The sequence below is a fragment of the Chlorocebus sabaeus genome, chromosome 12, assembly GCF_047675955.1.
Source record: "Chlorocebus sabaeus isolate Y175 chromosome 12, mChlSab1.0.hap1, whole genome shotgun sequence".
In the NCBI taxonomy this organism is placed as follows: Eukaryota; Metazoa; Chordata; class Mammalia; order Primates; family Cercopithecidae; genus Chlorocebus; species Chlorocebus sabaeus.
The window spans coordinates 54991919-55005561 of record NC_132915.1 but is presented as its reverse complement, the minus strand read 5'-3'; positions in this window follow the sequence as shown (position 1 = coordinate 55005561).

Sequence of the window (13643 nt, the reverse complement as noted above, 5' to 3'; positions counted from 1 at the left end):
ATTTATAAAATGAAAGAATGTCATATACATGTTTGAAGCAAATATTTTTACTTAATTTGAAATGCTGTTCCAGTAGAACCTAGGTTCCATAAAAGTAAATGATGGTACATACTATACAGTAGCTTAAAATATTATTTTGACACTTTGATTTGATTAAGTTTGATGTGATGATTCTGAGAAATCACTTAGGTAAGGGTGAAAAAGCTAGATAGATTAAAATAATCTTCCACACTTCATGACCTTTACTGAGTGACCTGAAAAAGATCTCTTTGAATTTCATTCCAGGCATGAGTTCAACACCTGTGTAAATTTGGTAGAAAAGAGAAAATGAATAGTATTTTAAAAACAGTGACTTTGGAGATGGACATTCTTAGTTAAATTCTCAACTCTGGATCTTACTAGCTGGGTACCATTAAAAAAAAAAAAAACACTTTTCTTCACAGTATTTTTTCAATAAAATTTGGAGATAATAATCTTTCAAAAAGGAATAGAGTGAGATAATATATGCATATAGCTATTTCAGTTGACCTCTAAATTAGTTTAAAAATTAAAGGTAAGAGAAGATGTTAGGTTTTAATCCACTGAACATTCTTCACAGTAATTGGGCATTTTTAAGTATAATATAATAACAAAAGCCTGTTGATGGGTTGGATACAATCAGCCGTCTTCCCAGTGACCACCTCCAAGTCTCTCCTAGTATCTTTTCCAGTCTCAGCACTTTCTCAGGATAGAAAAGCTTTGTCATAGGTGTAATGTTACTGACCCCCCTGTGGAATGGAGATGCTGGCAGTGTTATGGAGTACCCCTGTGCATATGCAGGGTACTCAACTCTAGATTAGTGTGATGGTGCTCCCCTAGAGTTATGCACTGCATAATCTGTAGAACATTACGAGATGAACCTTGTTGCTAGTTCCCCAACAAACTCATTTGTTTCAAGGAGAGCCAAGACAATAAGTCACATCTCAAGACATTTTCTGAACATGTAGGACTTCAGTTCTACAGTGCCATCCTCTGATGACAGCTCGGCCTTCCAGCATTTTTCTCTCTGTTCCTATCTCTAGACACTAGACCTATTTCTAACTGATCTACTTCCATTAAGACTGAGGTACCAGAAGCTGGCATTTAGTGTAATTGATATTTATTTTTCCCTAAGGCCCACTCAGTAGTTGTAGGAGCTTATTTTTATTGACTTTAAGAATTGGGAGTGCAAAGTGTAGTCACACTATAAAGAAAACAGCCTTGCTTTCAATGTCTATTTACCAGAATTAGGTAGCTACTTTTGTTTTATTATTATTATAATCTCAGTGTGAGTGAATGAACTTGGTATTTGTCATTGTCTGCTTGTATCTCAGGGTGGAATAATCACAAAGTTTTTCGAAATCCTATAATGCCTGACATATAACATATACTATTATTATATTATTACTATCATGAATAATCACTGATATAAAAAAGAAACTAGATTCACTAAGATAAAGCTAAAGGATTTGAGTAAAAATGTGTCTAGAGATGTTCTTGAGGAAATTGTTTTTCCAGGAGTTGACTGGGAGTCTGTGGGGGCTTGGGGTGGTGGGGATGTAAGCCCTCTGAAATAGGTTTGGATATCAGTACACAGTGGACATTTTCCTCATCCTGAGGCTTGAAGGAAGTCCTATGGCACCTTTTGGAAATATTTAAAAGAAAAATAATTCTGAAATCTCTGAAGATAAAGTTGGGTGAAATAAATACACTTGGAGACCCCCTTTGCCACATCAACTGCTTTAATAGCTTGTGAGTTATAAGTGTAGTGGAACATGAAAATTGTTCTGATGCAATAAATTAATTATAAAAGTATATGATTGATATGAATGGAAACCATCCTAATTAGATGATGATGAGAATTGCATGAAGGATAATGCATAACAAGTGTACCGTTATGAGGTTGTATTTCTGTTAAGGGAATTAAGTAATTCATGCTTGTTATTTATAAGATATTAAAAAGCCCCAAGGTAAAATACAGCTGTATATTCATGCATTTCTCGTGAATTATCTTGTATAACATATTTTGTAGAATTTTTAAGATGGATAACATGTGTTATGTTGAACTCCAATATTTGCCTGGATGAGATAATTACATTAGTTAGTTAGCTGTCAGAAGTGCTCTTTTCAAAATGAGGTAAAATATAGGTTATATAGATAAATAGAGAGATGGTGGATAAATGGCCATGTGATCTATTATTACAGAGCACCTTGATTTCACTGAAATCATTGAATAAAATAACTTTAAATTTCAGAAAATCTAGGGGTCTGAATTTAACTGTTTTATGTTTTATAGGGTTTTAACTTGCAGTATATCTTGAAGTTACTAAAATCTTTATTTTATATTTATGATGCTATCACAAATTGGCTATGATCGGGCGATGTCTCCTAGGTAAGATCCACTCATTTCAAGAAAAGTTTATTTTTTACTTCATAAAATAGAACAGTTTTTCTAGCGAGGAATGGTAGCTCAAATCATGAACTCCACACACAATTGCATTCAGTAACGGAGTGAATTATAGCAAGATTTCAAGATTAACCCAAAGATGTTGTCTGAATAGTATGACCAGAGACCAGAAAACTTGCATACTAGTCTTCCCTGTGATATTGCTGAAGGAAGGGATCAAGGTAAAAGTTAGCAGCCTGATTTGTAAACCTGACACTAGGTGGTCAAATGCATGGAAACCCATGGAGGGAAACTTCCTCAAGGGTTGGCATTGGGATAGAATACTCAGATTCTGTCTTCTGATCATTAAAATGACACAAAGATTTTCTTCTTGATGAATAAAAGCCACCTTGTTCACTAAATTATATTACTAGTCATTGATGGGATAGGACTAGAAAAAAATTGTTCATGCTAAGGTCAAGAATAGAATAAGGCATTACAGCAACAATATATGCGCTAAGGCAGATTGCTGGAGTGGCCCCTACAGGATATCTGTCTCCCTAAAAGACATCCTTAGATGCTGTGACCTCCCAAGGTCTCTTACAAGTCTATTACTCTAAGCATTTTATTTTTCCTTCCACATTAATACTGCCCTAGGTCTGCTTTCCTTCCTAGTTTATTTTCTTCTGCTTTTTTCATTTTCTTAAATGCATTTTGATTTCTATCTTCACTTTCTTTGGGAAATCAATAGCTTGTTAAAGAAGATAGTGGCACCTGAAAGGGCAGGCCTAATGGTCCTACTCAAGAAATCATTGTGCTAACTGGGCTTATAAACCGTGTCCAGGCTCAAGTCTCCCTTTCTGAGGTGGCCAAGGATCACAATGAGTGATATAAAGAAAAATGCTTTGGTTGGTGGAGGGGGGACAGGAGAGGAAAGAAGAAAATACAGCAGTTTAAGAAATACTGGAAGATATTTTTTAGGCAATTTAAAAGTTGATTGTTATTTTTTGGTTTTATTTTTAAGATAGGGAATGGAAACATTATAATATAGTATTATTTAATTTAAAAACACAGCCTTCTAAAATAAGGAACACTGATTGGGATAAAGTTGCTCATAAAGACTTTGAAAATGCCTCCTTTGGAGGCAACTGTATTTCTGAGGAGATGTTGCTTTCAGAACTAGGGGTATAACATGAAAATAACAGTATTGTATTTTTTGTTTGATTATTAATCAAGGTAACGGTAGAAAACTAAGGAAAATAATCAGATCAAAAGAAGCATCTTTTTTTCTGAGACAACTATTGGAATATTATTTTCCCTTGGCTGAATAACTAACCAGGTAAATAGAAAGATGACAGATATTTTGATCAACTACTTGTATTTCTTTGTAAATTTTTATTTTTTCACTTAATAAATCATGATTGCTTTCCATATGTCAAATATGATTCCACAAAATGATTGTAAATTGCTGCATTTTACCTGTGCTGCACTAACATTTATGTGCCCACTTCTTTATTAATTGCAGAAAGAGGGAAATAAAGGTAGGGAAGGAGTATAGGAGCCAGAATGAATGAAAAAGAGAGTAAGAGGAAGATGAGACACGTAGATGGTAGAGTGCAAAAGCGGAGATAATAATGAGACAGTAAGCTCTGTGGACTTGGGGTTTGGGTCTCAGTTTACTAGCTCTCCTGATGCAAACCACCTCCTATTTGTTATCTGATTTCAAATTGTTCATCATCTACTTGAATCTCTCAATGTACAGATTAAGACCCTAGCAAATTAGAAAATTGTCAGACCTTGAAACCAAAGAGATTGCTATGCAATTTCTCAGTAGTTTTCTGTCTTGGACCACTTTGATCTTTGGCTTTCTCTTAGCAGACTGGAGAAACAAATTTATCTTGTGAGGTGCTTGTAAGTTTTCATTTAATTAGGTAGTGTCTGTAAAGTCTTTAGGACACACGTGTCCTGGGTAAGCACTAGCAAATATTAAATTAAACCATATGACATAATCATTTTTATAGATCACAAAAGGTCATGTATTGGCAATTTTATGTAGTTCAATCAAACTTTAATATTTTCCTTTTCTTTTAATCTGCTGAAGAACCAGAGACTAGCACCCCCAGACACCTGTGCTCACATACTGCTCTTATTCTATTGCACATGAACAATACCTAGCATTGGTCTTCCTCTCCACAATGTGAATTATTGCCTGCTAATTACTGTGGCTGGAGGCCTAAAGGACTTCACCTATATATGTTTCCTTCCAAGATGATGAGGCGTCTCATTGAGCTCTGGGTTTTGGGCAACCTTCATTGAACCCACTATACCATTAATGGAGCTAAGGCTATAAGTTTCCACTTGATGGTTGAATAAATTTCATTTTACTCAAACTTTATTTAAATTGTCATGGGTTAGGAGAATTGTGCTCTCAGGAAACAGTCTAACTCTCACTTTTTTTTTCTGGTAATAAGCGTAAAATGACCATAGTTTAACTGGAGCTTGTACTCATATCATAGCAAAGACCTTATAGTTCTTTAACTGAGCATGCTGTTTCTAGGCTTTTGCATATGCCCATTCCTGTGCTGACATCTTTTATTTTTTGTTTCCTAGACACTTGCAAACTCCTACTTTTCCTGCAAGAGACAATTCTTATATCCTTTGTCATAAAGCTTTCTCTGACTACCCTAGTAAGACATACCTACACTGTCCCCAGGCTTCCACTGCACCCTCTACACACAGGCTATTATAATCTTATATTTGGACCTATCTGTTCCCCCATTAAATTGTGAACTGCTTGAGACCAGGAACAGTATCTTTACACTGAAGTATTCTTAACATTTTGCATAATAACTGAAACACAGTAGACACCCCCAAATAGTTCCTGAACCAATTAACAAATGTATGAATCAACCTCCTTTAAGGGCTCAACAACAAATTATCTGCTTTTTTGGTGGGGGAGTGGGTATTAGCTATCTATTTTTATATTCCGTTCCTTCCTCTCTCCTTCAATCCTGTAATTCCTTTCTTTTCAATTGAAGATTTTAAAAATTCTAATTTACCTCCCTGTTTAGAAGTGTATGGGAATTTTGAAGATGCTGATTTGCGTAGGTATGTAGAATGAACAAGTAATCACACATATAAATGAATGCACTCCTTGGCATCTTTCAACTGATTACTATATTATCTCCCTTAATAAGATGCCTTAGAGTCTGCACATTTTCCTGATAAGAATAACTGCTGTCATATTTTTTGTTTTAATTTGAACATTTTAAAGGCATTTGCTATTAGCACTAATTAGATGTATAAGAGCCTTCCTGAGCAAAGAAGATAGTCACAGCTAATTCATAAAGAATTAATGATAGTAGCTAAATTACCTTATAGATTTGCACTTTGGGTAAGGTTAAATTACCAAATAATGTGAAAACAGTTTAAAATTAATTTAATATTTAATATAAGTCGTAGTTTCATTAAATTTGTAATAATTTTGAAATTTGTTCAATACTGCTCCAAATGAGCATCTATATAAAATCACTTTAAAGTAAATAAGCTAATAATATAACACCAGTAGAGGGAATAGTAACCTTAGTCATTTACAGAATACTTTTTATTGTTATCGTTATTAGTATTATTATTATATTTTTGGTTTTCTGCCATTTGTCTAGGTGTTATATACACAGTTTAAACCAGGTTCCTTACATGCAGATGTTAGACATTTGAGACAATTTAACTTGAGTCATTAGATTTCCTGGTAGCCTTAAGGTAGTTTGCATATGTAAGTATGCATGTGTCTGTGTTTCTCAAAAGTTATACAGTTTCCCCTTAAAGAAGTGTATACACTGAGATAATTCTTAATTATGTTGTTAACTCTTGTTAGATAGAAGTTACGTTACTGTCTAATTAGTTTAAAAGAAACATCTGAGAGGTGGTTTTAAAGCAAGAGTGACATCTAGTCAAGCTGCCTACTGAAACAGAACTCAAAGAGAAAGAACAACATTTTAGAAGCTCCTTTGCAAATTCTCAATCTGCACTACAAATGATTTCCTGATTTAAAGAATTCAAACATTGTAGGAAAAAAAAACACACCTAAGTGTATTTTTGCACACTGAGTCTACTTTTCTGCAGATATGTAAAACCAGGGAACAGAATGGAATGGAAGTGAATTCACGTACTTTGTCGACCTACTGTAAGCTAAATTTTGCACCAGTACTTTCTACATGTTATTGTTCATATCTCAAAATTAGGTACCTATTGAGGGGGGCAAGGGGATATCTAAGAGTACTCTTATTTCCTTCTTTGATTTGTACAATTTTAATAACAAAAGCTCTTTAGTTGGTTGAATTATTTTTTAACCTGCCTTTGGGTCCAGAATATCCCATAGACAGAAGGAAATAAAAAAAAATTGCTGCATGGCAATCCACCTGGCCTGAGGATCAGTTTGTCTTGTACTCACTGTGCTGAGGCACACAACAGAACCTGGAACACAATTAGTGCTTACCTGTGGTTTGTTGAGTGAAAGAATAAATGAATGTTACCCCATAGAGATTCACTTTCTATGGTTCACCCCAAAAATCTGATTTCCTTTTTAACTTGCTGCATTAAATGCTGGTACCTTGCCCTCCTTTGGTACCTCTTCTCATAAATTGACCTTCTAACCATCAGCAAAGCAGCTTTCCAGACTTGTTTCCTACCTACATTAGGTTTTGTTCTAGAAAACTGATTCTCAGTCCAACTAGCTGTAGTCCTGGTCTCCTGGCTTAAATTTACATCACTAGTTTTACTCTTTGAGACCAGAGACATTTCATTTAAATGTCAACTGTGTCAACCCAAAATGTTGTTCTGTACCTATTCTCTTCGCATCTTCCAAGAGACTCATTTGTAGATGTTGCTAGGCATGACCAATAATCTGTGTTGCAATAATTTGAGGTTTGTTTTGTTTCAGTTTTCAGCATTCCCAGATTATATTCTATTAGGAATAATGAATATTGGTTTCTTTGGCTTGAATATGTGGTAATGGGTGGGGGTAAGGAAAATGATGAGGGCAGACATTTAGAGGGCATCTATTTAAATAACATTCAAAGAACGCAAGGAAAAAACTGTCCTTGCTACTAATCTGCAATCTCAGGCCATGCCTCCTTATGTCACATAATTACCCATACCTATTGTTCTTAGCACAGTATCTTTTTTTCTTCTCTTTCCTTCAAAAACTCGGTAAATATTAACTCTTGCTTTAATTATATGAGCCCCTTCAATAGAAAATAGAAGTTTCTAATAAAAAAATAAGCTATTTCTATTTGTATTTACATTTCAGTAACAATTTGAAATTGTTAACAAATTTGGAAAAATTTCCAAATCTATTTCAACTACATAAATTTATTTAGGCAAATTTTTATGGCGAGAAGAAACTGCCCTGAATAGCCATGTACAAAACAGGAAAGCATTGAACTAACTGGAAAAGAAGTGGAGTGCTTTTTGTTTTCATTTTTAGGATACATATCATCTTAAGACACCCAATATTCTTATAAAGTAAATCCTGGAAGCTTTGCTAGGGTTGGGAGAAAAGAAGGAATGAGAATGACTTGCAGGAGGAGAATCTAGCACTATAATTGACTTAGCAAAGGTAGTTTTATCTACTTGGTTATCAACAGGTAGCGACTATATAATTGCTTTATTAAGACACCTGCACACTAGAATGTGAGAGAGAAACAGCATGAAAAATCAAAGACTGGCACTTTAGTAAGTTTCTAGTAGTCTATTGAACAGAGGCTTGTCAATGTCATCTCAAAAATTAAAAAAAAAAAAAAATTCTTTCTTTTTATATCATCTACCACCAACATAAAGGCACAAAACCTAGCAGGTCTTTCTGTATTTCGAAGGCAATATATGCTATATTTGGGTTTCTTCCTTCAACATTTTATAAAATAACTCGTAATTCTGTAGTTTTAACTGAGGTCAGTTTTGAGTGGGTCTCAGAACAGAACAAGGCTTTGCAACCAGTCTCATTTGTTATTAAAGTTTCCCATTTGGGCAGTATCATCCAATAGATTAAATAGTGCTTGAAGTTCCCTATCCCTGGTACTTGCTTATAAATGCTGATTGGAACTTCTGGTTACTCCTAATGCAATCACAGCACAATGCAGTTCCCTAGAGTTTGGGAGAAAAGTGATGTTCTCTTATGTGGAAAAATATTCTCCTTTAGAGAAACATTTCCTGGCCTGCTACTGAACCCTACTGTGTACTGAATTTCTAAAAATGTAATACATGTGACCCAGTGTGCTTATAATTTAGCAGGTGAATCTAAGCCATAAATTCAGGAATGCAAAGTAGCAATCATCAAATGAAAGTTATATATATGTGTGTGTGTGTGTGTGTGTAATATTTATAACTTTATATTGTATATATAATTTTATATTTACATATATGGAGAGAGGTGACCCTTGGACAACACAGGTTTGAATTGCATGGGTCAACTTATATGTGAATATTTTTCAGCAAATATATTTAAAACTTGTTGGAGGTTTGAGACAATTTCATAAAACTTGCAGATGAACTGCATAGCTGAGAACTAGGTACATAAGATTTAGACATGTCACATGTGCATGAAATATATGTAGTTACTAGTAAATTCTGTAATTTACTACCATGAAATATACATATATCTATTGTAAAAAGTCAAAATTTATCAAAGCTTATAAACACACTTATAGACCATACACGATGCCACTCACAGTCCAGAAAAATACAAACAAACTTGAGTATGTCATACTAAATTATAACTACATAAAATTAACTGTAGTACATATGGTACTACTGTAATAATTTTGTAGCCACATCCTGTTGCTATTGTGGTGACCTCAAGTGTTGCAAATATCTGCTTAAAATGCTGTCTGATATTAATCATGTCTGTGTGGAACAGATCCTCTCTCTAGAAAATTGCACATCGCACATTGAAGTAAAAACTAAGATCTCATGGCTGTCACATGTTTTTCACTGTATTTGGTGCAAAATCATAAACCGTGAATAACAGTGTGAGACCCTTATGAAATGCCATTAGTGATGCTAGAAGTGGTCCCAGGAAGCAAAGTCATGGCAGTATTTAAAAATGTTGAATTGCAGCCAGGCGCAGTGGATCACTACTGTAATCCCAGCACTTTGGGAGGCCAAGGCGGGAGGATCACGAGGTCAGGAGATCGAGACCATCCTGGCTAACATGATGAAACCCCGTCTCTACTAAAAATACAAAAAATTAGCCGGGTGTGGTAGTGGGTGCCTGTAGTCCCAGCTACTCAGGAGGCTGAGGCGGGAGAATGCCGTGAACCCGGGAGGTGGAGCTTGCAGTGAGCCGAGATCACGCCACTGGACTCCAGCCTGGGGGACACAGCGAGACTCCATCTCAAAAAAAATAAAATAATTTTTAAAAATTTAAAAAATGTTGAATTACTTAGTATGTATTGTAGATTGAGGTTTGCAGCAGGAGTGGCCCACCATTTTAAGAAAAATAAATCCAGCCTAAGGACCATTAAAAAGAAAAAAGAGCATTTATGAATTCATAGCTGTAACTATACCAGCAAGTGCAGAAACGTTGTATATTGTGATTACCTTTTTTATTTTGCATTGGAAATACAACCTTTACGTTGGGGAAAAATTACTATAGGAAAGGCATACCTATAGAATGTAATATGTTTTGAAAAAAGTGAAGTCATTATATGACAATTTAAAGCAAAAAGAAAGTAAAGAATCTAAGCTGAAGAATTTAACAACAGCAAAGGATAGTTTGATAATTTTAGAAAGAAATTTGGATTAAAAAAATGTCAAAATAACAGGAGAAGCAATTTCTGCTGACCAAGAGGCAGCAGATAACTTCCCAAATGAAAAAAAAAGGCACTGAAGAGAAAGGAGATCTGCATGGATGGATTTTTAATAAGATGAAAATGTCCTGTTTTGGAAAACAATACCACAAAGGACATTTATTAGTAAGTAAGAGATACAAGCACCAGAATTTAAGGCAGGAAAGGATAGACCAACCCTACTGTTTTGTGCAAATGCAGTTGGGTTTATGATCAGGACTGCCCTTATCTAACACCAGCTACCAATATTTTTATTGTAAAACAAGAAGGCCTGGAAAATAAGACCAATCTATTTCCTGGATTAGTTCTATTGATGCTTTGTCCTTGAAGTCTGGAAGGACCTTACTAGTGAGGGTCTGCATTCTTAAGTTCTTTTCATGTTGAAGAATGCCCCTGATCACCCAGAACTCCGTAAATTCAGCACTGAAGGCATTAAAGTAATCTACTTTACCCCTTATATGACATCTTTAATTTAGCCTCCAGATGAGGGATCCATAAAGACCTTTAAGACTCATTACACATGGTACTCTATGGAAAGGATCATTAATGCTCTGGAAGAGATAGCTGAGAGAACATCATAAAAGTCTAGAAGGATTGCACCATTGAAATTGCCATTGTGGTTAGAGAAAAAGCTGTGAAAATCAGCAAGCCTGACACAATAAATTTCTGCTGAGGGACACTGTGTCCAGATGTTGTGCATGACTTTCCAGGATTTACAACAAAGCAAATCAAGGAAATCATGAAAGAAATTGTGAAAATGACAACAACAAAAAGAGGGTGGTGAAGAGTTTTAAGACATGAGCCTTGGAGAAAATTCAAGAGCTAATAAAATCCACACCAGAGAAATTAATAGAGGATGACTTGATAGAGATGAGTGCCTCTGAACCAGTGCCAAATGGTGAGGAAGATGTAGAAAAAGAAGTGACAGAAAACAAATTGACATTAGACAATTTGGAAGAAGTATTTTGATTAGTCAGGATTGCTTTAGACTTCTTTTATGGCATGGACCCTTCTATGATACAGGCACTGAAATGAAAGCAAACAGTGGATGAAAGATTGGTACCATATAGAAACATTTTTACAGAAATGGAAAGGCAAAAGGAAAGAAAAAGCCAGACAGAAATTGTAATGTCTTTCTGTAAAGTTACATCAAGTGTGCCTGTCTTTCCTGCCTCCCCTTCTACCTCCTTCACCTTTTCTACTGTTGTCAGCCCCAGAAAGCAAGAACAACCCCTCCTCTTCTTCCTCCTCCGCAGCCTGCTCAACGTGAAGATAAGGATGAAGGCATTTACAATGATCCACTTCCACTTAATGAAGTAAATAAATTTTCTCTTTCTTAACAGTTTCTTTTATCTAGCTTACTTTATTGTGAGAACATAGTATATAATGCATGTAACATACAAAATATTTATTGACTTTGTGTTATTGGTAAAGCTTCTGGTCAACAGTTGGTTATTGGTAAATGTGGGGAGTGTTAAAAGTTACACAGGGATTTTTCAATTGTGTTGGGAGGGTCAGTGCCCCTAAACTCCTATTTGTTCAAGAGCCAAGTGTGATGTGTGTGTGTGTAAATGTGGTTCAAGTTGTACATAAGCATATAAGTTTTAAAACACATAGCTTAATCTTCAATAGCACATACTACTGCATTAACATGTCTCCATCAACCCCCACATTATGGCCTCACCTCCATATCACTATCTGAATGTGAAAGAGAACAAAATGGCCTGGTTGACAGATAGGCATGCATGATATGCTGAGACAGCATTAAATTAGATAATTGCAGTATGAAAACTTCACTCAAGTATGCAAAGAGCAATGAAATAAAAATTAATTCCTTATATAATCCAACAAATGGCCAAAAATGTTATCCAAAATCAATTCGTGGTTAAAAAAAAGGAAGAAAGCTGGGTGCAGTGGCTCATGCCTTTAATCGCAGAACTTTGGGAGGCTGAGGAGGGTGAGTCACTTGAGGTCAGGAGTTTGCAGTCAGCCTGGCCAACATGGTTAAACCCCATGTCTACTAAAAACACAAAAGATTAGCTGGGTGTGATGGTGGGTGCCTGTAATCCCAGTGATTCAGGAGGCTGAGGCAGGATAATTGCTTGAACTCATGTAGTGAAGGTCGCAGTGAACTGAGATTGCACCATTGGATCCAACCTGGGTGACAGAATGAGACTCCATCTCAAAAAAAAAAAAAAAAAAGGAAATGAAACAAGTAAATGAAAACATATTCTATGTTCATGGATTGTAAAAATTAATATTGTTAAAATGTTCATACTACCCAAAGTGACCTGCATATTTAATGCAATTCCTATCAAATTTTCAGTAACATTTTTCACATAAATAGAAAAATCAATTCAAAAATCTATATAAAACTGTAAAAAACCCCAGATAGCCAAAGAAAGCTGAGCCAAAATAAACCTGGAAGCACCAAACTACTTAATTTTAAAATATAATACAAAGCTATAATAATAAAAACAGCATGGTATTGGCATAAAAACAGATTCATGGACTAACGGAACAGAATGGAAAGCCTGGAAATAAACCTACACATGTACTATTAATTTCACTTTGACAAAGGTGCCAAGAACACACAATGGAAAGGGAACAGTCTTTTCAATAAGTCATGCTGGGGAAGAACAAAATTGGACCATATCTCATACCACATACAAAAATCAACTCAAAATGGTTTAAAGACTTAAATATAAGACCTAAAAGTATAAAACTACTAAAAGAAGACGTAAGAAATTGCTTTAATACATGAGTCTGGGTAAGGGATTTGGGGATATTACTCTAAAAGCACAGTCAAAAAAATAGGCAATGGGATTGCATCAAACTGAAAAAGTTCTACACAGCAAAGTACACAATCAACAGAGGGAAGAGACTACCTACAGGATGAGAGAAAATATTTTCAAAATGTACATCTGATATGGGGTTAATATCCAACATACATAAGAAGCTCAAACAATAGCAAAACAAAAGCCAATTTAAAAAATGGGCGTAGGATCTGCATAGAAATTGCTCAAAAGAAGACATTCAAGTGGCTAAAAATATATTAAAACTGTTCAACATTATTAATCATTAGGAAATGTAAACTAAAACCACAGTGATACATCACCTCACACATGCTAAAATGGCTATTATCAATAAGACAAAAGATAAGTGTTGGCAAGGATGTGGAGAAAGAGAAACCCTCGTATACTGTTGTTGGAAATGTAAAGGAGTGCTGTCATTATGGAAAACAGGACAGAGGTTCCTCAAAGAATAAAAAATGGGACTACCATATGATTCAAGAAACCCATTTGTGGATATATATCCAAAATAAATGAAGTCAGTTTTTCAAAGAGATGTTTGCACTCCCAGGTTTATTGCAGTATTATTCACAGTAGCCAAGA